Genomic DNA, 26,160 nt, shown 5'->3' with positions numbered 1-26,160 from the left:
CTAAGTATAAATTGACCAAAATGAGACATCGCACATGGAGTATTAATTACCACACTATTAAGAGATCTTATAGCGTTGCCTTCTGAGCTGAAGAATGGCAAAATGTGAAGAAGCTGAATTTAAAAAATTGCCAGCTAATCTTCCTCCACTTAGCACACAAGTCATACAAATGTTGTAAAGTATTTTTCTTTTCATTTTTCCATGTTACTTTAATTCTGTCATTGAGAGCAACTATGGGCCTCAATGAGGCAAACACTGGACTCGGCGATATTGCACAATGGATCAGATTAAGAATTTCTGTCTAACAATCAAAGAGTAAAAAAAAAAAATGTGGGAGTTTGAGTCAGGAATTCTATCTTAAACCAAAAAAATCCAGAAGATAGCAAAGGTTTAATGTATTATTCTTGTTCCAAAAATAAAAATGAAAACAGATGCTGAAGGGGCCAATGTTATGCTGCAGCAGATGAAAGCCACCATTTGAAACACTGGCATTTCCTATGCGAGTGCTCATTAGAGTTGTGGCTTTTCTGCCCCTGTACTTGTTCCTCGCTATGCACATGGGAAAGCAAGGGGAGATGGTCTGAATATTTGAGTCCCTGCCACCCACACAGGAGATCCAGATGGAGTTCTAGTTTCCTGGCTTTGGCCTGGCTCAGTCCCAGCTGTTGCAGCCATTACGGGATGAACTAGCAGAATGAAGACTGCCACCCTCCAGCCCCTCCCACCTCTGTTACTCTACTTTCTAATAACTAGAATAAATATTCCTTTTAAAAGACATCCTGAAATCTTATGAGAAATTTACGCATCACAAATTTCACACCATATAGACAGTAGAACCGCATTGAATCACGGATAATAGAGAACATTGAGCTACTGGCACTGGGTGATGATGCATTTTTGGGGGTAGGTATTTGCTAATGAGAGCCACAAGACTTTAGGAAGTAATTATGTTGTACCTAGGATATCAATTTGTCTACAAACAGACTTTTGAACTCCACCGTAAGGTATTCATTGTGGGTTAATATCTTTTTAAAGGGAAGACTTCACACCCTCTTCATGGTACTTGGCTTGGTGAATTCATCACAGGGAAAACTCACCTGAGTTGCAATGGTGAGCAAGTTAATGGTCCAACCACAGAGCGGTGAAAAATAAGACAGTAAGGGAAAGTTGAGTGGTTGGAGAAAACACAGAATAAATGAGTAGACTACATTTGTCCAAACATACAACCATGGTTCCACCACTTTTTATGTGATCTATGATTACTCACAATATTGAATTATCAGAAGATTTCCCCTTGCAACCAGGCAACAGAAAACAATCTGCTTTTTGAAATTCCTGTACCGGTGGTACCAGCAAATAAATTAAGACACTTACAAAAGCAATGCCCTACTACGTAGAAAAGAAAATAATTTGTAGAAGACATGTTTATCTGGGAAATCAAATAATTTTTAAGCAAAGCATTAAGAGGTTTATGTATCAAAGGTTAACTAAAAGGTATATGGTGAACTAAGTATTTCACAATTAATTCTGTACACAACTGGAAAATGAGCTTGTAAATGTTACCCTTTATAAAAGCAAAGAAATTCTAAGTGCTGACATTTATAAAGACACCTATGCTAAAAACTAAAAAGAAAAAAAAAAACTAGGAGTTAAAAGGTCAGAAGAAAATGACTATAAAATTTTCACTTCTATAAAAAGTTTCAAAACTCAATTTGGTACAGATAAAATGATCCCCAAATTGATCCAGCATATTACATATTACTAGTTGCCATTGTTGTCACTGTGGAAATTAACAGTTCTAAAACTCAAATGGAAATGGAAGGGTCCAAGATGGCCAGAGACAATGTTGAGGCAGAAGGAGAAAAGTGGAAAAGGTACAAGAGCAAACAGTGGTACTTACTTCAATGTTGTGGTATTTATGTCCTTAACACAAGGACAAACAGTCAAGAACCTGGCATCTACAAAGTGCCCATACCTGTAAGTGCAACTGGAGTCACTGAAGATAAAAACTGCAATGCAATAGAGGAAAGGATATAAACTTAATTTAAAAAAAATGGGTCCTTATTTCACCTCAGACTACAAATTAAAAAGAAAAGCTCACAAATCTGATAGGAAATACACAATAAGCAACACTCTTCAAAAAGCAAAACAATATAGCCAATAAATATGTAAGGAGATGTTCAAGGTCTTCAGACATAATCTATATGCATTAAGAACATAGTTAAAATGAAAATATAAACACCAGCTAGTGGTGTTATTAGTATGAACTAAGTTATTAGTTATTATAATATATATATATTATATATAAGTTATTAGTATGAACTAAGAATAAATAAACCAGAGCCCTTGTATATGCTACCACTGAGTTAAACTGACAGAGCCACATCAAATCATTATTCAGGATTATTTATCAATGTTAGACTATGGCGTATCCTAAAAGCCAACAAGTTTACCTGTAAACATACACATATCCAAAATGTTAACCAAAATGCCAACATTTGAATGTAGCAATTTTATCAGAAGCAAAATGGAAACTATCCCCATATCTTTGAACATTAGAATGAATGTATGGATGGAGAGTCTCACATGTTATTCCTTCCTAACATAATTATTCAAAGGCTAAGAAAAACATTTAAAACAATAGAATACATATATGAGAAACTGTATGTTTCTATTCGCATGAGATATGAAAACATATGAAGCTATTCTTTACTGTTAGGAAGTATTAACAGTGCTAAGCTTGGGCTATGGAAGATTGGGGGCTAGTTGAATGGATGTATTATGTTTATAAATACTCATCAAGCTGGAAACATATGATATGTGTATTTATCTCCATTCATGCACACATCAACATAAAGTGCAAGTATCAGAAAACCTGTGCCATGGTTTATGCGATGGACTATGAAGACATATTATCTGGGTTTCTTAACACTGCTAACTCTATGGCTCAGTGTTTATTGTCTGTTACCTCAAGAAAGTTGGTTACTGCCTTAGTTTTATCATGTATAAAGTAGCAGTCAGAATGAGTGCTACGTATATAAATGCTCCCTTAAATGGACAAAGTGATAAGGAATTATCATAAAAATAGACATGGATCAGGGAACAAGGACAGCCTTCTCACAAAATTCAAGCTACAAAGTTCTCATGGGCATGAAACAGGAAGACAACATAAAAATCATGAGGATAGTGGGAGAAAAATGATAATCAGGGTGAAAAAAATTAGAATATTAAAATAAGTTCCCCCAAAATTTTAGGAATCCTAAGTGTATACAATAAGTAGAAAAATAGATAAATCCAGAAGGAGAAAAAAAGCTAGTAGAAGAAGATAAGGAAAGTATACAAGTGGCATAACAAAATACCACTGGGGAACACAGTAATTCAGAACACAGGTATTACCATCTAGCAGCATTGATGTGGCAGAAGTTTACAAATAAAATTGACAAAATTTTGGCTTCTTCACTGTAAGATAAAACAATAATGAAGATGAAGATGCAAAATCTGTCAGACAGCACACTGATAAATGCTGCCCTTGAAAAACAAATGGCATAAAAGCAACAAAATAAGGTACAGACCCTGACTTACAGTAAGCAAAAGGAGTAGGCATCATTACAGCCACTTTAACAAAGTATTTTTAAATTAATCTAAAGGAACACTTTACATACAGCAAATATATTTCTGACAAGTGACAGTGACAAGCATGTTAGATGTTTAATATCTGTTTAATGAACAAAAACATTAACTGAGAGTAATCATAAGTGATTAAAAAACATTCTTCCCTAAAAAAATACCTGCAATCTTCTCAGGCAATTGTAGCAAGCATCGGGTTTTTTTAGAAATTTTTTTTAAAGATTATTTATTTATTTGAAAGTCAGAGTTACACAGAGAGGAGAGAGGAGAGGCAGAGAGGCAGAGGTCTTCCATCCGCTGGTTCATTCCCCAGTTGGCTGCAACGGCCGGAGCTGTGCCGATATCCGAAGCCAGGAGCCAGGAGCTTCTTCCACGCCTCCCATGTGGATGCAGGGGCCCAAGGCCTTGGTCCATGTTCCACTGCTTTCCCAGGCCAGAGAGCTGGAAAGGAAGTGGAGTAGCCGGGTCTTGAACCAGCTCCCATATGGGATGCCTGCATTTCAGGCCAGGGCATTAACCTGCTGCACCACAGTACAGGCCCCACAAGCATGGTTTTTAAGTAGTGTAATACTGTGATTCTAAAATCAGAATTGGACTTGATTTTAAAAAATTGAATGTTAAACACATATATCCTAAAATTTTTAATCACATTCAAGTATACAGTGACATTAAATATGTATTTTTGTATGACTATCATCACCATTCAATCTCTAGAACTCTTCACCTGGTTTCACTTATATTCAGTACACATTAAACAGTAACTCTCCATTCCCATCCACATTCCAAAATCTCTGCAAACCGTGATTCAACTTTAAAAACTTGAAGAGTTTTTTTTTTGTTTGTTTGTTTGTTTTTGTTTTTGTTTTTGTTTTTTAATAGGCAGAGTTAGAGAGACAGAGAGATATGTCTTCCTTCCGTTGGTTCACTCCCCCTACAAATGGCCGCTACGGCCGGTGTGCTGTGCTGATCCGAAGGCAGGAGCCAGGTGCTTCCTCCTGGTCTCCCATGTGGGTGCAGGGCCCAAGCACTTGGGCCATCCTCCACTGCACTCCCTGGCCACAGCAGAGAGCTGGCCTGGAAGAGGAGCAACTGGAACAGAATCCGGCGCTCCAATCTGGACTAGAACCCAGGGTGCCAGTGCCACAAGTGGAGGATTAGCCTAGTGAGCCGTGGCGCCGGCCTTGAAGAGTTTTAAAGCTACTTTCCTCTATGGAAACAAAGTCACTCATTTTCCAGCTTGTTTGTCATATGTATTCCCAAGAACACTGAGACTGCCAAATGGGGGACCATGACACTCTCCTAGTATTCTGTATGGAATCTCTACAGACAACTGCCAGATAGCAATCTATATTAGGATGCAGCCAGCATTGTTGGTTTTCTTGCTTGTAGCATTTATAATCCCATGACATTATGGAACAGGAAAATTCACATTTTTAACAGATCAAGATAAACTCACCTTTCTATTTTGCTGTAGCTGATATGAATCAAAAGGAAGACCTCTTAATATTTATGACCTTCTGATCTACATACTCAGCTATAAATAATCCTCTTTCAAGACCTAACTTCTTTAGCTTCTTTATGTTTTGAGCACCCAGTATTTGTTCATGCTATCGTACAAACTAGTAGGCACACACTGTCTCAAGCATTTCCTGTATGAATTTTCTACTTTCAACGTTTTATATTTGCACATTGCTTTTAGGCAAAGTCCTCGTAGACATACATCACTCATGCTTCAACCTCAGCAAAAACAGTGAGAAGACAGAAATTTCACATGGAATTTGGAAGAAAATCAAAGCCTTACTGGATCTCAGAGACCCAGCTGACATATGGAAGCTTTGAGGGAAGATATTTCTCTCTAACCACACTCAGGCCAGATAAAAATGGAGCCCAAAATGTCATTCCTTCTAGAAAAGACCTTGGAGGAAGAATCACATGTAGTGAAGGGTTAAAAAGTTAAAAGCTGCTCCCCCCCAACCTCCTCTGGTGAACTTTCCTGACCTTGTTAGACTTGCTCTGCATAGCCATTAGTCAGTAAATTACCCCAATGTGAGCGTAACCTCAGTTTCACCTAAGTGAGATAGAAGAAGTCACCATATATCTCTTTGCCTCCTGGAACCCTGGCGCCACCAGGTGTCCCTTATCGCCATTCGGCTGCATTCCTAGGTATCACTCCCTGTATTCATAAATCAATTGGTTGTAAAATCACTTAACTTGTATCAATTGTTTACTCTATACCACTGTCTGCTCTATGCAATGATTGATTTTCTTTGTTTCAATGTGTATAAAAACCCCAACCCAAGACTATTCGAGGCCGCTCGCCTGTACTGGGACGGGGGCCCCGACATGTCGGAACATCAGTAAACTTTACCCTTTGTTAATTACATGAGAGAAGGTCTCTTGGAGCGTTTTTGGGGTGGCAAGAGCAATTCAACTCTAATTCGACTGTAACAGTAGGAGAGGGTGCCATCTGATCTACCTCATATAACTGGTTACAAATGAAGAGGCAGTTACTCTGATATCTCAATTTTAAAAATATACAAAAATAATTATACTCTTATACACATATTTTCCAACTTATAATCATACATGGCTTAAAATTATACTGAAAAAAAAAAACCTGCAGCTGCTGTTCAACTAATAATACAATCTCACAGATAATTTACTCTAACTAGCTAAGAGATGTGAGTGCATGAATCAGATCACTATAGAAACCCATTTCCCTCAGTGAATTCTTCCTGCTGGTATCTTATTACTTCTGGCTCAGGTAAAATCGTCCAGTTAAAAAAAGGCTTTGAAACTGGCTCTAGACCAAAACCTACACCCTGCAGCTGAGATCCCTGTGGATATAGAGGCTCTTCTACTTTACATGAATACTTGTTTTCCAAGCTTCCTTCTCTACACAGCAACTTTACTTTATGAAGAGACTCCGTAACCGAAGAGGTCTTAAAAGTTTATCCTAAACCCCATTTCCCTTAATGTGTACTGTCTTTCCTCAAATGTTGCCATTATTCACAATTGTTAACTTTATTACCCATAACCACCAGTTTCTCTCTGAAGTTCAGTATATAATAGAGACACAGATGTTGTATGGAGAATCGAGACTCAAATAGTCAGATCTTGGAAGCATACAGTACAAAGTGAAGACATGCACCCTTGATCCAAGCAACTCATTACTTTTCAACTGCTTTTAGAAATACTTTAACAATATCTAACAAAATTTCTGATAACCAGCTCTTCTCACCGAAATAGGACACAATTTACTGAAGTAATTCTGTTTTCTTTTTGTTTGCCTTACTGTCCCTTTTCTTGATTTTGTTCTAGTCTGAGAAGTAACCAAAGGCTTCCTAGAACAAATTTGAATTTATCCAAATGGTTAACAAAATTAATCACCTATGACATAGAGGACAAGTTTTAATAAACGGTCTCCAGATAATCTCTTTAAGTGGTAGCTTCATCACTGTAGGGACTACAAAGCATATTAACTCGTTTACTTACATCTCTTTGGTAAAATTCTACTCTGTGACTACCCCAGCCTCCTCCCTTGTTCTGTGGCTTAAGCCACTGACAAGTTATTTGACTTCCAAGAAGCCCCTGGACCTCTCTTTGCCTTAGTTTTTCTTCAGTAAAGTATTTTCCTTTTCAAAAAAAAAAAAAAAAATAATTTTTGAACAAAATTGACTAAAATGATCTGTGGCCAAAATTATTCAAGAAATGTGAGAACTCCATCAGATGGAGCCATCACATTAGCAATGTAAAGGCTCTGAGGAGCCTGAAGATCACAACTGATTCATTCTAATTAACCCATTATATCCCAGACACTTTTGTTTACCAAATTCCTTGCCTGAGTAATAGCAACAATTAAGATCCCAAGAGGCAATTGATTTAGTGATTTAGACAACTCCAAGTATATATATATATACCTCCATGTCCCTTGAGAGTAAATGTTTTATGAAATCTTGAAGGACAATTCTTGATATTAAAAGTATAGATGAAGTTGCAGCATATTACTTAGGAATTTTGAATTGAAGTTGTAAATCTATACCTCATGTACTGCTCTATTCCTCCATTATCTTACTGGATTAATATACAGACTAATATGGTAAGCAGATACATATAAACATGTATATGAAGATATAGCTCTCTGTGGATTTGGTTCCAATAGCAGACAACAGGGGTTAGAAACCAGGTACCTTGACCCATGGTTCAGACTCTGGCTTGAAATTGGTCACTGAAGACTTTAGGAAGATTCAAATATTTCTGTTTTAACTTACTTCTCTTAAAAGGTAGTGTCAACAGAATACTACACTTCTTGGTATTTACTCAAATGAGTTGAAAAAAATATGCCCACACAAAAGCCTGAACATTCATGTTTATGGTAGCATTATGCATAATTGCCAAAATTTGAAGGCAACCAAAGGCAAACTGTGGTACATCCAGGTACTCAAATATTATTGAACACTAAAAAGAAATGAGCTATAAAGCTGCGAAATTTTAAGGAGAAACCTTAAAATCTTATTACCAAGTCAAAGAAGCCAATCTAAAAAGACTTCCTGTTATATGGTTCCAAATTTATGACGTTCTAGAAAAGGCAATCCAACAAACAAAAACTATGATAGCAAAAGTTTCATGGGTTGCCAGTGTTTGCGGAAAGGGATGAATGGATAAAGACAGACAACGCCTAGGGCAAGAAAACTATTCTGTATGATACTACTACGGTGAATTCAAGTGTATATTACTATGGATTTGTCAAAACCCATAGAATATGACAGCACAAAAATGAACTGAATATAAACTGAGCTTTGATAGTAATGTGTCAATATTTGTTCCTTAATTGAAGCAAATGTAAATCTCAGAGTTTCAATAGTAGGGGAGACTGTTAAGCACAGGGTATGTAAGCACTCTGCTTCTCATTTAATTTTGCTGTAAACTATAACTGTACTAAAAAGTGCCTATTTTAAACAGAAATATCTAGTGAACGTTTTAGATATTGAATGCCTATTTTTTCTATCATTTCAATCCCCTCACTTGCAATGTATGTTGAGAAAAGTGATGATGGCTTATCATCTGTTAATGCTTTCTCAGACTCAAGAAGGGGCCTCACTCAAAGTTAAAGCACCACAAATATTTGTTAATTGAACAGATGTGAGAGTAACTGCTTAAGTTGGTAAAGCCAAAATTGATCTTAACAAAATTTTTAATGCCTTTATAATGCCTGGCCTACAAATTTACCATGGCTAATACAATGAATAACTGAGTCACGTGTTGATACCTGTGCACTCTTAAATATTTGCCTCCCTTTTTCTCAGGGGTACTTAATATATTGAGCCTGGTATTTATCAATCCCATGTACCTCTTTATATCTTTCCTACACATGTATTAACTCTCATACAACATACAGCTTTATTGTTATATATTTCTTTTTTAAACAGGAAGATTTAGACAGTGAGAGAGAGACAGAGAAAGGTCTTCCTTCCATTGGTTCACCCCCCAAATGGCTGCTATGGCTGGTGACCTACACCTAACTGAAGCCAGGAGCCAGGTGCTTTTCCTGGTCTCCCATGCGGGTGTAGGGCCCAAGCACCTAGGCCATCCTCCACTGCCTTCCTGGGCCACAGCAGAGAGCTGGACTGGAAGAGGAGCAACCCGGACAGAATTCGGCGCCCCAACCGGGACTAGAACCCTGGGGGTTGTCACCACAGGCAGAGGATTAGCCTACTGAGCCACAGTGCCAGCCCTATTGTTATATATTTTTCAAATGTAAAAATTATTAAGGAGTCTCTGCAACTTGTTCTTCTGAATTTAAGGATGTTTGTGCAATAAATTCAGCTCATTCATACCATTCTACACTTGATCTTAGCCAAAAGGCCGAGAAGCAATCATTCATACCATTCTAGTACATTCATTTTGACTACTTTTGGTTACTCAAACAAATACACACACACACACTAATTTGCTTTGTTTCTTATGTTGATAGAAACCTAGGTGGTTTCCAATTTTCACTTTTACAACAATAAAAAAATGGCTTGCTAGCGTGTGCTGGAGTATCATACAGCTGGAATCAAAGACAGACTCACTGGTTGACATGGTTCAAAGAAAAAGGTGAATGAATAAGCAAAGCCAAGAGTTTTAGGACAATGAAGGCATTCCTCACAATAAATATAACGGTGGATACAAATAGGTTATATATTTGTTAGACATTCGCCCAGAACCTTTATATAGATGTCTATTAGGGCAAGTAGAAGCAGGTTGGGATAGGGCATGTTGAGGAATAGAAATATTAGGTCACAGTCTATGAATATTTCCAATTTCATTATAGCTAACCAAATAGTTGTCCAACTTCTATACAATTTACACTTCTCTAAGTTTTCATCTTATAAAATTAGTTTTCCAACACTAACTCCTAAGCCCTTTCATGCTAACATTTATGTGAAGATTCTCTTCACTGTCAGTTTTGCTCAGGGAGCTGTATCACCAACTTCCTAGTTCTATCTAGTTGAGGGTGGGGACTCAGGTTCTCCATTTGAGTGGATTCCTTCATCTTTGCATTTATTTCCTCATCCGAAGGAGCCAGGTTGTTCCTTGTTCACAGTACAAGACTCCTTCTTTTAAAAACTCCACTTTTTAGAGCTCATTCATTTCAACACAGCTTCCACTATAATTGAAAGTTTCATTTAGTGGCAATAAAGGACTTCATTTATCTACACGTGACCTGTTAACGAGTGATCGGATTCACATGCTCCTGTCTCCTGGTGTCTTGACAAGCTTAATATACCCTTTCATTGTACTGGGGAATAACAGCTCCGCAGGGTGATGACATAGCTGCTGAGATGTTAAGGTCTTGCTAACTATAGGCTTCAGCTAATGTCCCGTAACTGGAATTTATTAAATATGTAATCCCAGGAGCAGAGTTTAATAAAACAAACTAGGCAGTGATGTAGTCAGGCCATATTTTAAGGAAAACCTCATGCTAAGTGATCATATAAATAAGGATTTACTACCAACAATAGTCCATTCTGACTTTGCACGTAGAAAAAGGAAAACAGTATCAGGACTCTAATAGTTATTGTTCACCTCCGGTTTCCTCTGGGGAAAAAACAGGCCTCACAAACACAAATCAGATTCAGGAATCAGGAGGCAGAAAATAAATACATATTGCTATCTGGTCTTTCGCCAAATAAGGATCAGCAGTGGATACTAGATATGAAGTTTTTAAAAATTAAAGCATGTACAGAAAGATACACAAATAATAAACATGACACATGATGTATTTTCCACCAAGATAAATATATCCATGTGCTCGACATCTAGATCAAGCAAATGAACACTGCCTAACTTTGGAAGCCTTCTTAGGTCCTCCTCCTAACACTATTCCTACCAAGATAACTATTAAGTCTTACTTTAATTTTTAAATGAAACACCAAGAATGGTTGATGTTTGGCTACAAATTTCTATAAAAAAGCAGAGCCTCCAGGGGAGAAAAGGATTCACTCAGGGTTATCAAAGAAGACAGAACAACTGGAGATCAATGTAGGCATTCTGAAACCTTGTCCCTTTCTCCTACTGAGAGAGAATCATGTAAAACATATATGCATTACTTTACCAGAGAGACGAGAGCAAATTAGACTTATATCCATTTATAATGCTAACTATCTTTGGTCAATGTGGAAATGTAACCTTCTTATTTCTCTTCAAGAAAGCATAAGATAGACAGCTATTATGAATGCAGTAGCTGGAACCTCCAAATAACTTTTTCAAGGGTCATCTTTGCTTTACATTGACATTACTCTATTTATGAAGTGACTTCAATGAATTACTGAGAAAAGCAGTAGTAGGCAAGCTTTGCATCAGTGGCCCTCACCCAATGACCGATATCTCCCTCTACCAAATCCTGTTGCCCTCTCCAGTTCTCTGTGTAACTAATATTCACCAGTGCTTCTGTATACTCGAACTCTGTTCAACAGATCCATCTTGGAGAACCTAACCTGCCAAAACTTTCAATACATCCAGATGTTCTAATTTCTACTCCAAAGACTTTACTGTGAGACCAATCCCTAAAATAAGTGTTTAGCTGGGGGTTTGATACAGACTGATTCAATATAGAAAACTTGAAGACTGACATTTTTCTCTCGTATCTAGTTTCCTCATGTATATTACTGTATACTAATTCCCTTTGCTCTTGTTTTTTGTTCTTCATCTACTAACAAGAATAATATATATTATTAAGTGCATTCAAAAAGATTTACAAAAGTAAACTGTTTAGACCAGTGCCCAACATCTTTAGGTACTTCTTTGTACTGAATTAGACAGGAGAGTCTATGTTCTCAATTTTAGGTACCTATGTCCTTTGTGACAATATCATTGCCAACCCAAATTCAGATGGTATTTTTCTAATTTTCTCATGCTAAGAAACACTTTCTCAACCGTAGAAGATGGTCCAAGTAACACAAGGGTATGGGTATTTCACATCAGGGAGATACCATAAATATTGGGATACTCATGGAAATATCAATGAGAATTATTTTCAGTGAAGCTTTTTCAACAAAATTCATTCTCTGCTGGCAGGACATTAGAAGTAAAATACTAAACTCCACCATAACACAGAAACTTAGTTTAACAGCTAGCCAGTAAGAGTAGTTATGAGGCCACTAGCCATGAAAGGCTGTTTCCCTTTTCACAGCAAATAGAATCCTAAACACATGTGGGTAGTGGACACATACAACAATGTAAGCATATTAACACTCCACAGGAAACTAGAATTCTAGCCAGAAAGTCTTATCAATCTTAGTTGCTCCATATTAACCTATCAATTCTGTATGACCTGTGCCAGAGAGATCAAGTCTAAAGGAAACTAGAGCTTATTAGCCCACCTCAATCCTCTTTGTTGCACCTAGTTATTTAATAAATTTCTGTATATGTTAAGTGAAATACTGCATGTATCCAAGTTTGAGAACTTTAAAATTTTGTTATTTAATAAATTGTGTGTCTATAAGTACATTTATTGTAAGTAATGATAATTACACTCAAATGAGTAAAATATCAGAAAAAATAGAAATTGATTAAAATTTGGTCAAATGGAAACAATTTTTATAGGACAGAGATGAAAAGGAAATATTATAATTGATGCTTCAAAAATACAAGTAATCAATGGCGTCTACTATAAACAACTATCTGACAAATTGGAAAAGATTTCCAGATGCATATAACTTACTAAAATTAAACCATCAATACATAGAAAATCTGAACAGATCAATAATGAGCATTGAGACTGAATCATAATTAAATGTTTTCAAAGAAAAATCCAGGACCAGATGGCTTAACTGCCAAATTATAGCAAATTTGAGGAAGAATACTTGTAATCCACAAATTATTCTTAAAAGTTCAAACAGAAGAGAACCCTTCCTAATCAATTCAATGAGGCCAGCAATTCTCTTATCCTAAAAGCAGACAAGAACATAGTAAAAACAATACACACTGACATCCCTGATTAACATAGATAAAAAATACTGTCAAATTGAATTGAACAATTCACAAAAAAAAATTCACCCTAATTAAGTGGATTTATCTTAGGGATACCAACATAGAGAGTCAATAAATTCAATATATCACACCAACAGAATTAAGGATAATGGCCAACTAAACTTGTTCAGAAGAATCACTCAAATTATTCATAATCTAACCTTGAAAAAATTGCATATAGAATGAACATACCTATGATATACTCACAGCCTACATAATATTACATGGGGAAAAGCTGGAAGACTCTCCCTCCTAAGATATGCAACAAGACAAGGATTTCCATTCTCACAAACCTCATTCAACGCAGTTCTGGAATTTTTAGACACAGACAATAGAAAGAAATGAAGATACAAAATAAAGATAAATAGGAAAAGGGTAAATCACACTGTCATTGTCAATAACGTGATTCTATGTATAGAAAGACCAAAAAATACTTCACCAAGAGACTATTACAATTGATAAGAAAGTAAAGCTGCAGAATGTAGAAGTCACCACCATTAAACAGTATTATTTTTATACAACAATGATGAGCTCAGAGAAAAATTATAAGCACAATCCCATCTACAATAACTATAAGATATGCTTTGGAATAAATTTAACCAATAATGTGAAATACTTTTACAAGGAAAATTACGAAACACTTATGAAAGAAATTGGACACAGACACACAGAGAAAATAGCTTTTGTTCATGCATTGGCAGAATTGTTCAAATGTCCAAGTTATCCAAAGTGATTTACATATTTATCGAACTCCCCATCAAAATACCAATTGTATTCTTCACAGGATTAGGAAAAAAATCCTAAAATATGGACATATCAAAGACCCCGAATAGTTGACTCTATCTTGAACAGTAAAAACAAAGCTATAGGCATAACAATACTACATTTAAGCTATTTGTGACCAAAAAAACAATGTTTTGTAAAAGTAGACACGCAAACAAATGGAACAGAATAGAAATGCCAGAAATAAATCCGTGCATGTACAGCCAATTTAACTTTAACAGAGGAGCTACAAACATACTCTGAGAAATAGTCTCTTCAGTAGATGTTATGGAGGAAATTAACTATGCACATTAAAACAAGATCCTCTACCACCTCTCACCCAATACAAAAATCAACTCAAAATAAATTAAAGATCTAAATTTAAGGGCTGAAATTATGAAACCGTTACAAGGAAATGTAAGGGAAACACTTCAAGACACTGACAGAAGGATTGACCTTCTGGATACACCCCAAAAGCACAGGCAACAAAAGCAATAGATAAGTGGGATTACATTAAGCTAAGAAACCTCTGCGAAACAAAGCTATCAACAGAATAAAGAGACAACCGACAGAATCTCAAAAAATACTTGTAAACCTTCCATCTGGCAAGGCATTAATACCTAAAATACACAGTTACTAGAAAAAAATAAAAATTTTAGTTTAAAAAATAGATAAACAGGATAAACATTTCTAAGAAGAAATATAAATGGCCAATAAATATATAAAAACACTCAGTATCACTAGTTACATTGCAAATGCAAAACAAAACCATAATGAGATGTATTCTCACTCCAGTTAGTATGACTATTATCAAAAAGACAGAAAATAAACTCTGGCAAGGAGGTAGAAAAAAAAAGGAATGCTAACACATTTTTGATAAACATGTTAATTAGTACAGCTGTAATGGAAAATATTACAGAGGTTCCTCTAACAACTAAAAATACGACCAGTTTCCCCAATCTGATATATATCTAAAGGAAATGAAAAAGGCACATGGAAACATTTCCTGTATGTCCATGATCATTGCAGCACCATTCACCATAGTCAAGATATGTCATTGACTTAGATACAAAATTGGATACAAAAATAAACACATGCACAATGGAACATTATTTTGCCATAAAAACATGAAATTCTAATATGCAGTAACAGAATTGTAGATTATGCTAAGCAAACTAAGCTAGACACAGAAACACAAATACCACGTGTTCTCCTTCATATGTGGAAGATAATATATATTTAATCCAAATCTGTAATAATGATTATTAGAAGCTTAGAAAGTTAGAGGGTGCAATATGTGGGGATGCTGGATAAGGAGAACTAAAATACACTAGGATGAAATTAATAGGTTCTGATGCTTTGCAGCACAGTGTTATGACACTTCACGATGACGTAAGTTATATGTAAAAAATTAGAATATATGAGCCTGTTGGCTTCAAAACAAACAAAAGACAATAAAGTAGAAAGCCTGGCCGTCCAGCATGATTGGTTTAAGCTATGAATTTTTCTGGAAAGTTACACTGTATTCTTTAAAAATATACAAGTATCACATGTTAATCTGAAATTTAAAAATGAATTGCAGCCGATGTGTGGCTCACTGGGCTAATCCTCCGCCTGCGGCACCGGCACCCTGGGTTCTAGTTCCGGTCGGGGTGCCGGATTCTGTCCCGGTTGTTTCTCTTCCAGGCCAGCTCTCTGCTGTGGCCCGGGAAGGCAGTGGAGGATGGCCCAAGTGCTTGGGCCCTGCACCTGCATGGGAGACCAGGAGGAAGCACCTGGCTTCTGGCTTCAGATCGGAGCAGCGCGCCTGCTGCAGCGGCCATTTGGGGGTGAACCAATAGAAGGAAGACCTTTCTCTGTCTCTCTCTAACTGCCTTTCAAAAGCAAAATAAAATGAATTGCAAAACTTTACAGTGCTACTGTAATCAAAATAGCATTGTACTATCAAAGATAGCAAGAACAGTATTTTACACCTTATATAAAAATCAACTCACAATGCATTAAGGATCTAAATGTACAACCCGATCCCATCAAATTATTAGGAGGAAATATCAGGGAAACCAAGATACTGGTATAGGAAAAGAATTCTTGAAAAGGACACCAGAAGCAAGGCAATAAAAGCGAAAATGCACAAATGGGATTACATCAAGCTAAAAAGGTTCTGTACTACAAAGCAAACCCTCAAAGAGAGGTGGCAACCAACAACATGGGAGAAAATATTTGCAAGTTAGGCAACTGATAAAAGATTAATATTCAGGATCTATAAAGAGCTCAAACTCAACAATAAAACAGTCTAGTTAAGTAATGTGCAAAGGAAATGAACAGGTGTTTTTTAAATGATGAAATGTAAATGGCCAACAGACATTTGCAAAAATGTGCAGGGTAACTAGCCATTAGAGAATTGCAAATAAAAACCACAATGAAGTTTGACCTCACCCCAGTTAGAAAGGCTATCATCCAAAAACAAGTAAACGCCATTAAGAATGTGTAGAAAAAGGCACCCCCATACACTGTGGTGGGATTGTAAACTTCCATTATGGAATATGGTGCAGAGTTTCCCCAGACATCTGAAAACAGATCTACCATATGACTCAGCCTTCCACTCCTGGGAATTTATCCAAAGGAAACAAAATCAGCACATGGAAGACTTATTTATGTTTATTGAAGCTCAAGTCACAATAGCTAAGATATGCAATCAACCCAGATGTCCTTTGGCTGATGACTAGATAAAGAATATAGTATATACACAGAATGGGGTATCACTCAGCCATTAAAAGGAATGTTACTCTGCCTTTTCCAACAAAATGGATGCAACTAGATATCAGTAGGCTTATTGAGTTAATATAATTGTCTTTGGGGGTCTAACTTCTACATATCAGAGAAAATGTAAAATACAAAAAAAAAGCATAGCAATTAAATGCTTAGCTTGTGATATGACTGTTTTTAGCCCTTGTTTATACTCCTGTGAAACTGTGGTCAAATGATCTTTCTCAAGTGTATCGAGATAATATGATGGCAAAAAGAATAGTCCTTTTATTAGATTAGTTTTGCCAAAACTAAATACCCACATGTGAAAGAATGAAACAACCATTATTTTACATCATAAACACAAATCAAGTCAAATTGCATTGAAGACTAGCAAAAGCCTAAAATTATAAAACTTCTAGAAGGAACAGAAGTAAAGCTTTATCTCAGTAGTGTTGGCAATAATTTATTGCATATGATACTCAAGGCACAGCCAACAAAAACCAAATAAGTAGACTACATCAAACTAAGAAGCTTTGCACAGCAAAGGAAACAATGAACTGAGAGAACAGTCATCTATGAAGTGGGAGAAAATGTTACAAACCATCCATCTGAGAAGGGGTTAAAATCTGAACTCCATAAGGAAGTCAAAAAAATCTAGTTACGAACCCCACTCTCTAAAAAAAAAATAATACAGCAGAACATTTGAATTGACACTGCTACCAAGAAAGACATGTGAATAGTTAGTTTACAGGTGTAGGAAAAGATATTCAATACCACTAAATGTCAGAAATGCAAATGGGCCGGCCCCGCGGCTCACTAGGCTAATCCTCCGCCTTATGGCGCCGGCACACTGAGTTCTAGTCCCTGTTGGGGCGCCGGATTCTGTCCCGGTTGCCCCTCTTCCAGGCCAGCTCTCTGCTGTGGCCAGGGAGTGCAGTGGAGGATGGCCCAAGTCCTTGGGCCCTGCACCCCATGGGAGACCAGGATAAGTACCTGGCTCCTGCCATCGGATCAGTGCTGTGTGTTGGCCGGGGTGGCCATTGGAGGGTGAACCTATGGCAAAGGAAGACCTTTCTCTCTTTCTCTCTCTGTCCTCTCTGCCTGTCAAAAAAAAAAAAAAGAAAGAAAGAAATGCAAATCATCACCTCAATAAGACATTGCCTATCAGGAAGGCATACAGAAAAGCATAAGTAACTGTTAGGATGATGAGAAATAATTCTGAGTACTGTCGGGAGGATATAAAATCATGTGGTTACTATAGAAAAAAAAAAAGAACATGAATGCAGAACCACCTTCTTCCTCAGCAGTCTCTTGTGTAAGTATTTATCCAAAACAATTGACATCAAGATCTCCAGGAGGTTTTGCTGCTCCCATGTTCCACTGCATTATACAGAGTAACCAAAAGGTTGAATGTCCATCAGTGAATAAATGGATAAATAAAATATGGTATGAACAATGAAACATTCCCATCTTAAACAAAAGGAAACCTACCACATGTTACAACATGAGCAAACCTTTAGAACACTATGCTAAGTGAAAAAAGGCCAGTCACAGGAGGACAGACGATCTGTGCTTCCCCTTACATGGGATCTAGCATAGTTAAAGTCACAGAAGCAGAAAACAGAATGTCAGTATCCAGGGCCTAAGAGGCGGAGTATCTGGAAAGTTGCCATTCAAATGCTATACATTTTAAGTCATGCAGACAAAATGATTTAGAAATAAAGGTGTGTACAACAATGCACATATAGTTAGCAATATTTTACTGTATGCTAAATATTTGTGAAGTATAAATATTTCGCATGTTTATTCTCTGCCTCTCTCTCTCTCTCTCACACACACACCTCACACCCTGCCATAAGAAACACTTCAAAAGCTCACAAATACATCAGCGGTGAGGGGGGAAGACATTCATGTAAATGCAACTTAAGCTAAAGCAGAGAGACAGCATAGTGCATTAGATAATTCTGAAGCAGCTAACAGAAACAGGAACTTAGGAAGTGATCAACTTGCTACGAAATGATTGATCAAACGTTAACTCACTCCAAAATGAGTCTTTTCAATATAAATACTACAGTCAGCATATACAAAAAAATCTCTTGGTTTACATTGATTCTGTTCAGTGGCCTAGAGTAAGTTCTGAAGGCATGTTCCTGAAGAGGCCAATCTCCGATGCCTCATCAATATGAAACAGAGCTCCTCCAGCACTCTCTGCAGGACTGCAATGACTTACCATAAATAAATCGTTCTCCATTCATTTGTCTCAAATGTCATGTTAGTATTACAAGTTCTACATTTGGAAGGAAATACTAATTGCCTTCAAATAATTACAAAATAATATTTTATATGGGTTTCTTTAAAAAATGTAATTCCCCAAATTGCTCAGAGACTCATGTGATTCTTTCCCAAATTGTTCTAGAAGTAACATGTATTAAGTCAATAGGTATTTTTGAAATCAAGATTATGTGATCAATTGTTTCTATTAATAACTAAGTGTTCTTGGTTAGGGGATATTTTTCCTCCCTCTTTTACTGTTTTTTGCACCACCACTTAGTAGTATGAAGATACACACCCAAACCAGATTGAGTCACATGTCTTGTGTTCTGTTAAAGAGAAGTTGTCATCTGATACCCAGAGGATCAACTCTGGATCACAGGTGTGCTTTATATGTTCTGCACACAGGTAGCCTGTGCACTGTTTTATAAATTAAAATAATAGTACTTAAAAACAGTACTAAAAAATCAGGAAATGCTTCTAAAAATCTGCATTTCTGGCTCCTTATAAGGAAAAGAAATCAGGACTCAGAAATACTATACATTTCCCCTTGTTAAGAGCCACCTATAAAAAAATGGGAAAAAAACTATGCATGGATATAAAAAATTTGCATCAAAATATACTTGGATTTTAATTTAAAAAAAGAGTAACCTGTAGCTGAGGAGAGACATCTCTTTAAAGTTCACTATCTAATCACATAGTCATTATTACAACCCCTCCAGAACTTCAAGTCTGATGCAGTTGTCCTATAACCAATGAAATTATCAAAGCAAAGGAGTTATTGGTATCATCTCTCTAGCAGAAGTGGAATCACTAAGCTAAGACAATAGGATTTGAACTGTAAATTAATAAATGAACAATCAAGAGACCATTTTTCACAAAAGTCGAGTCTGATTATTTGGTTAATTATACAAACTGTGTGTGATTATCTGGTGGATAACAACAATCCTGACTCACAAATTCCCTCTGCAGTTATGGGTTCAGGAGACAGAATAAAAATACCATTTTAACAGTGCTGCTTAGGTGCCGAAGAGCTGCGGAAGCAGAAAGAAAACAAAGTACCATGAAGGGAGTAAGATTCAAGGTACTGCACAAAGCAGCTATGACCCAGGACCGGAAGAACAACAGGAAGAGGCTGGAACCATTTCAACTGTAAAATTTGGAAACTCAGCCATCTACTGAAGAGGAATTCAGACCCATGGAAAGAAGAGGCTACTGTTAGACACTAAGACTTAACTAACTGGAGTCCCATTTCACCTGGGCCTAGAAGTTTAAAGTAAAGGTGCTACCAGGATGATGCCAGAGTCTCTGGCTAGTTCTGCAATTCCTGGAATCAACTGCTGGTGCTGTAATAAATAGCTACTGCGAAAATGAAGAAACTTTGCTAGGGTGTTGTTCAAAGGATATGAAGCTAGAAAATCAGTAAAATGAATGCAGAAAGAGTACAAAGCAAATCTCTTCTTTTTTCTAATCTCCAATTAGTTTGCCCTGTTAGCAGAATTTAACAGAAACCAAATGTGTGATGTATTTCTCAGCCCTGGCATCACTAATTAGCATATGTAAGGGTGAGTTCAAAGCTGGGAGATAAGAAAGTAATAATCAGGTTACCTAAATTGTCATTTAGACATGGGTGTGCTTTAGTGTACAGGTTTCTTTCATAAATGTCATTTAGTGCACTGATCTCCACATGGCAACATAATACATTTTCCATGTGAAAAACTTAGGTTAGACTTAGAGGGGTTCTGACTGCAGTCTGCATAATAATCATAATCATTTGGTGTGACCCTGCCAAGGCAAGTGCAAGCAGGACTTTAAAGGCAATAAATCCACAGCAGGCTAATTTTTAAGTTGATAATTTTGCATGGCCACAAATGATGTTATAAACATCCACACGGGCCTGGGAAGAAAAAAGGTTTCCCATGCTGATAGAGGGTATGATACTTCTACATCCAAAGTCACACAGATTTCAGTCTTACGGAAACTCTGTCACCTCCACGGTAGCCACAGCAAACAAGTCTGACAGGCAATGAGGCTTCTCTAACGCTACTTGATTTCATGTCTCTCACCATTCCACAGAAATGATACTGGAAACTTTGGAATTCTCATCTTCCCCAAGTTGCAAATTATAGTCAATTGTTCCAAGTTCATCCCACTGAAATTACGGGAGATACTAGATGGTCAACTCTCATATTCACTGAAAAATTAGCTATCAACTAAAAACCCTGGAAGGGGTGGGCATTGAGGTGCAGCAGGGTAAAGGGCCATTTGGACTGCCTCCGTCCATATCAGGGTGTCAGGGAATGAGTCCACTTCTTCCTATCCAGTTTCCTACAATTGCACACCCCCAGATTGAGCAGATGACTGAAGTACTTAAGTCCCTATCACTGACTTGGGAGGCTTGGATGGATATTCCAACGTCCTAGCTTCAGGCGTGATCAAGCCCCAGCTGTTGTGGACATTTAGGAAGTAAACCATGCAACAGAATATCTACCTCTCTCTTTCAAATAAATAAAGCTAAATAAACTTCTCTTTTACTAAATCTGGAATAATATAATTCATTTCAATACCTTTAAAGAACTATCACCAAGACGAGAGATAATCCTTTCCTAAACCCACGTCATGGGTACGTACTCCATTGTGTTTAAAATAATATTTCCAGGGGCTGCTGCTATGACATCGTGGGTTAAGCCACTGCCAGCAGTGTCAGCATCCCATTTGGGCACCAATTTGAGTCCCGGCTGCCCCACTTCCAATGCCACTCCCTGCTAATATGCCTGGGAAAGCACTAGAAAGTATCTCAAATCCCTGGGCCCCTACCTCCCCATGGAAGACCCAGACAAAGCTCCTGGCTTCTGGTCTACCTTTCAAATAAAATAAACATTTAAAAAATAATATTTCCCTCATCCTGCTACTACTACCATATAAGGTAAATCACTGAATTCGGAAAAAACTCTGCATTTTTCCTTGGGTATGGCATGCCTCATTGCCACCCCTGCTCCCCAAGAAAAATAGACTGTTCTAATTGCAAACATACAATGACTCCAGGGTTAGAGATAGCCCCTAGCGATCTGCAGCTGTGGTTTACAACTAAAACCAATCTGAAGTGATAGGCTGTTTTCCACAGAACACGACCAGCTGTATAGCAATTGGTAAATGCTTTTTTGGGAAAATAAAAGCATGAGATGATTAAGTTAAACATACATTTATTAAAACTGCTGGACTTAACTGATGCGTTAGTATTTCAGTGAACGCTGGGGAGTTTCATGTAGGATGATAATATTCTCCACTTTTTTTTTCTTTTTGCCAAAATGCAAACAGATTTTTCTAGGGGAATCGACAGAGAATTTCACAACATCCATGGCACAAATTTTGGAGAAGTATTTTTCAAAGGAAAAATAGGCCCTATCACAATATCCTTATCTCCTACGGACTACTTGAAAAAAAACAGAACACTTATTCTCATTTTTTTTTAATGTTCCTATTTTAACCCCTCTACCCCCTCAGGTTGCTTTAGCTTTTTAGTACACAACCATAGTATGTAACAAAACCTCAAAACATTATAGGTGGAAACTAGGCCAAAGAGACCTCCCTAAATCTAAGGTTTTTCATTTTTTTCAGAAGGGTTGGTTCAAGGTAGATATATCTTCAAAATTCCACAATAGACTCTGAGCTTTTCCAGCGTTGATCTCTTTTCTGTCTATAATTCCAGTATATTTCCTCCTGCTCCTGGAGCCATGAACGTAGAGAGAAAGTCTGTTAAAACTGGTCTTTCCTTCCTTTGCTCTCACCTGTGGGACCTTCCTCGGCTTCAGAACCCCTCAAAGGCAGAGGACTGAAGAAGGTTGCAGAAGGGGAATATAAAATTGGCTATGATACCGCTCTCTCTCCAACTCAGACTTTTTTGTCACAGTAAATTTGTGCTAAAAAGATCACTAGGATCACTTAGCCCAAGTCTTACCTTTTTATGATGAAAAGTCAGTGTGTGCCTGTCTATAGCCCACAAGTCAGAGTCCAGGCCTGGCGTTAAGATGGAGCTCTCTCACGCCGTCTCTTCAGAGCTATTTATTCCCTAGCAATCGTCTCTCAGGTGGGCTGAGTTGGACTGCTCTACATGACTTAAACCCATGACACACACACTTGATTAATCGTCAGATTCAGCTGGATGTTTCTTAAAACCGTAGAATCCCAGGTCCCAGCCATCACACACCTGTGATATCTGAATCCTGGAATCCATTCCTCTCTAATTTAAAAATATGTCCCAATGAATCCAACTTAACAAAGATTGGAGAAATGTGGAGAAGACTAAACAATTTGAAGATCATGGGACATAACTTCATTTGTGTAACTCTTCCTTTATTGTGTCAGAATATGTATACAAGAAAGACCTTCATAGCTAAAGCAGCCAAGAGTACATTTGCTGTTCTGATCATTCCAAGCTTTTTCTTGATAATAGCACTATAGTAAGTCAATTAACTTTTCTTGCAATGTCATATTCACTATGAAAGCTGAGTTACAACTACCTGTATTGTTGTCCTATCAAAGCCTAATTAATTTCAAGGAAGAAAGAACATTAACCATCTAAATCAAAAGGTGTCAGTAAAGCATAATTGGCCTCTTTTTCCTTCTTCACAGCACTTTGAGTTTCAAACACATCAAAATGATACAAAACTTTCCAAATAATTAACACCACAAATTTTAAAATTCGAAACAAAAACTGAACTACCAGCTCAGAAATTCCACAACATGAAACATTTGTTTGAGGCAAAAAAGGGGTGTCAAGTATTCTAAAAATACAGTTCACCCTAAGTAGTGTTTCCATTTTCTCTTTTTCTTTCATTATCTCTTTAAAGTTGGGCTATCTCTTCTGCTGCATTATAGAAAATAACAAGTGACAGTCCAATCAGAGATTAAAAGACATAAAGTGTGTGTATTTGTGTGTGTGTGTGTGTGTCTTAGGCTCACCCTGAGGGAAAAAAAAATCACCAGCTGGCCAATTATGCTCCAAAAGGAACTGCTATGGAGCAGGAAACTGAACTAAGGTGTCTTAAATATTTGCATGTGTGCAAGGTGCAAGTGTTTAAGATTCAAAAGGGTTCTCAGATTTTGCATGTTGCAGTAAGACCAAAATAGTACATTTTATATTTTTCTTTATCTGTCATTACAATTTTTATTTAGTTCTGCATATTTTTCTATGTTTTATAGATGAACAATTCAAGAGCTGAAGTCTAACTTCTAATCACTAAGTCCATTGTGAGTTTCTTCCCCCTTCACTCTAGGCTGACAGAGTCTAACCTGTGTAAGAAACCCTGTATTTAGGGACATCTCACTTTGTTGGAACTTCAGGTGCGAACAGCTTTCCTCCTTAAAAGCTCATTAGTTAACATTATTAGCAGCTGCTATCATTATCAACAACAAAATACTCTTACTGTGTTCCTGCTGTGTGGAGAGAATCACAAAATCAACCAAATCCTGGAAACAGTACAAAGTATGAGTGAAGAGTATGCATTTATCATTAGATTTCTGGGATCAAAGTGTGACTCTAGCAATGTCACAGGTCTGTCTATGAGATTAGCTCCCAGACAATAAATGGTTTACAGTGAAAGGAAGAGGGGGTTGGTGAAAGTTAGGAAGGACTCATAGGTTTTACCAGGTCTATACATCTATGAAAATGAACCATTTTTTGTCTCAGCTTAGTCATAAATAAGTAAAATAGGATGACATTGGATTCTTCCAAGTGTTCAATCATGGTATGTGTGAAGATTATTCAGTGGTGGTAACTCAATAAAAGACACTATTTATATGAAGAATGTGAAATCCTAAACATTTCCATGGAATGTGATACTCTAATCAAATTGCTTTGAAGATATGATTGAGCTTCTTGCTATGTGCTAGGTACAAGGTTGGACAATAGAGATGACACACACATAAAGACAGCACTTTCTCGCCCTTGAAGAGAACTCAATATAGATAGTTAAGTAAAGTATGAATATGCAAATAATGTCACCAGTCTGAATGGTCAGTTGGGACATAGAGAATAAATGCTTTGCATTCAAGGAGGAAGGCTCAGTGAAAATCAGTAAGATTCATGGATGAGCAAGATGATCAAATATATATTGACTTAGGATGGGATATATACATATACACAAATGTGTACATGTGCATGTGTGTGGCTGTGAGTGTGTAATAGGAGGTATAATTTGTTTTGACCAAAAAAATAGAGGGAAATAATATTCTAAACTCCAAGGAAATGAACTAAACAAGTATATGGTTTTATAAGGGGCACATTACTGATGCAACAATGAGTGGACTTTCTTGTATGTAGCATATTCCCCTTATTTAGAAAAAGCAGATGGAAATGCAAGGTGAAATTAAGACCTAAAGGCAAGTGTGAGCAAAGTGTAAAAATTGATTGTCCATTGAAGTTCAGCCTTGAGTCTCACAGAGCTCTCCCCAGCAATGACATTGTCACAGGGAAGCCCTGCACTGGGTGCAGTGAGACTGGCGCATGACCTTCATGTTCTTTTTTGTTTGACAGGCAGAGTTAGACAGTGAGAGAGAGAGAGAGTCTTCCTTCCATTGGTTCAGCCCCCAAATGGCCACTACGGCAGGCGCAGCGTGCCAATCCGAAGCCAGGAGCCAGGTTCTTCTCCTGGTCTCCCATGCAGGTGCAGGGCCCAAGCACTTGGGTCATCTTCCACTGCCTTCCCGGGCCACAGCAGAGAGCTGGCCTGGAAGAGGAGCAACCGGGACAGAATCCGGCACCCCGACCAGGACTAGAATCCAGGGTGCCGGTGCCACAGGCGGAGGATTAACCTAGTAAGCCATGGCGCTGGCCGACCTTCATGTTCTAATGCCCACATTCATAACCTTATTGGGTTTCCCCTGGAGAGCCAAAGATGTGCTACCACAATGGAGATGAAGAGATAAATGGGATATCTGTGTCCACATCTCTGCTGGCTGTTCAAGAGAGACTTCAGTAAGTCTCTCATGCCTGGTTTTGAAGGAGTCTGTGATCTAATTCCTTTTGCAAAGGTCTGATGAATTCTCTGTGACTGTGTCAAGGAAATGGTATGGAAAATAAGATAAATTTGATAGTAACATCTGAGAATCAACTTTGAGAACAAAACTTGAATCCGATAGTCAACACTCTGCCCTTTTATTTCCCTTCTAGCCCCAACCCTATCAATACCTCCAGGGTTAGAAATTCCCTCACCTCTCTAATCCATCTCTGTTTGT

The 26,160-nt window shown here is 37.4% G+C and overlaps 1 long non-coding RNA gene and 1 pseudogene across 2 annotated transcripts in view; both read right to left on the bottom strand.

Moving 5' to 3' along the window:
* LOC149121929 (uncharacterized) overlaps positions 1–23,061 on the bottom strand; it is a 74,361-nt gene extending 51,300 nt beyond the window's left edge. For both annotated transcript variants that reach the window (XR_016221174.1, XR_016221173.1), the window contains exon 1: positions 22,883–23,061. This is a non-coding gene — a long non-coding RNA (uncharacterized LOC149121929). The remainder of the gene's footprint in view (positions 1–22,882) is intronic.
* On the bottom strand, positions 9,428–9,504 carry LOC149121930 (U2 spliceosomal RNA; annotated as a pseudogene).
* Positions 23,062–26,160: the final 3,099 nt, after the last annotated feature.

The sequence above is a fragment of the Oryctolagus cuniculus genome, chromosome 15 (genome assembly GCF_051225735.1).
Source record: "Oryctolagus cuniculus isolate XC-2025 breed Fujian yellow rabbit chromosome 15, ASM5122573v1, whole genome shotgun sequence".
NCBI classification, from domain to species: domain Eukaryota; kingdom Metazoa; phylum Chordata; class Mammalia; order Lagomorpha; family Leporidae; genus Oryctolagus; species Oryctolagus cuniculus.
Note: the sequence above shows the minus strand (reverse complement) of the source record. Positions and strands in the feature narration are given on the sequence as shown.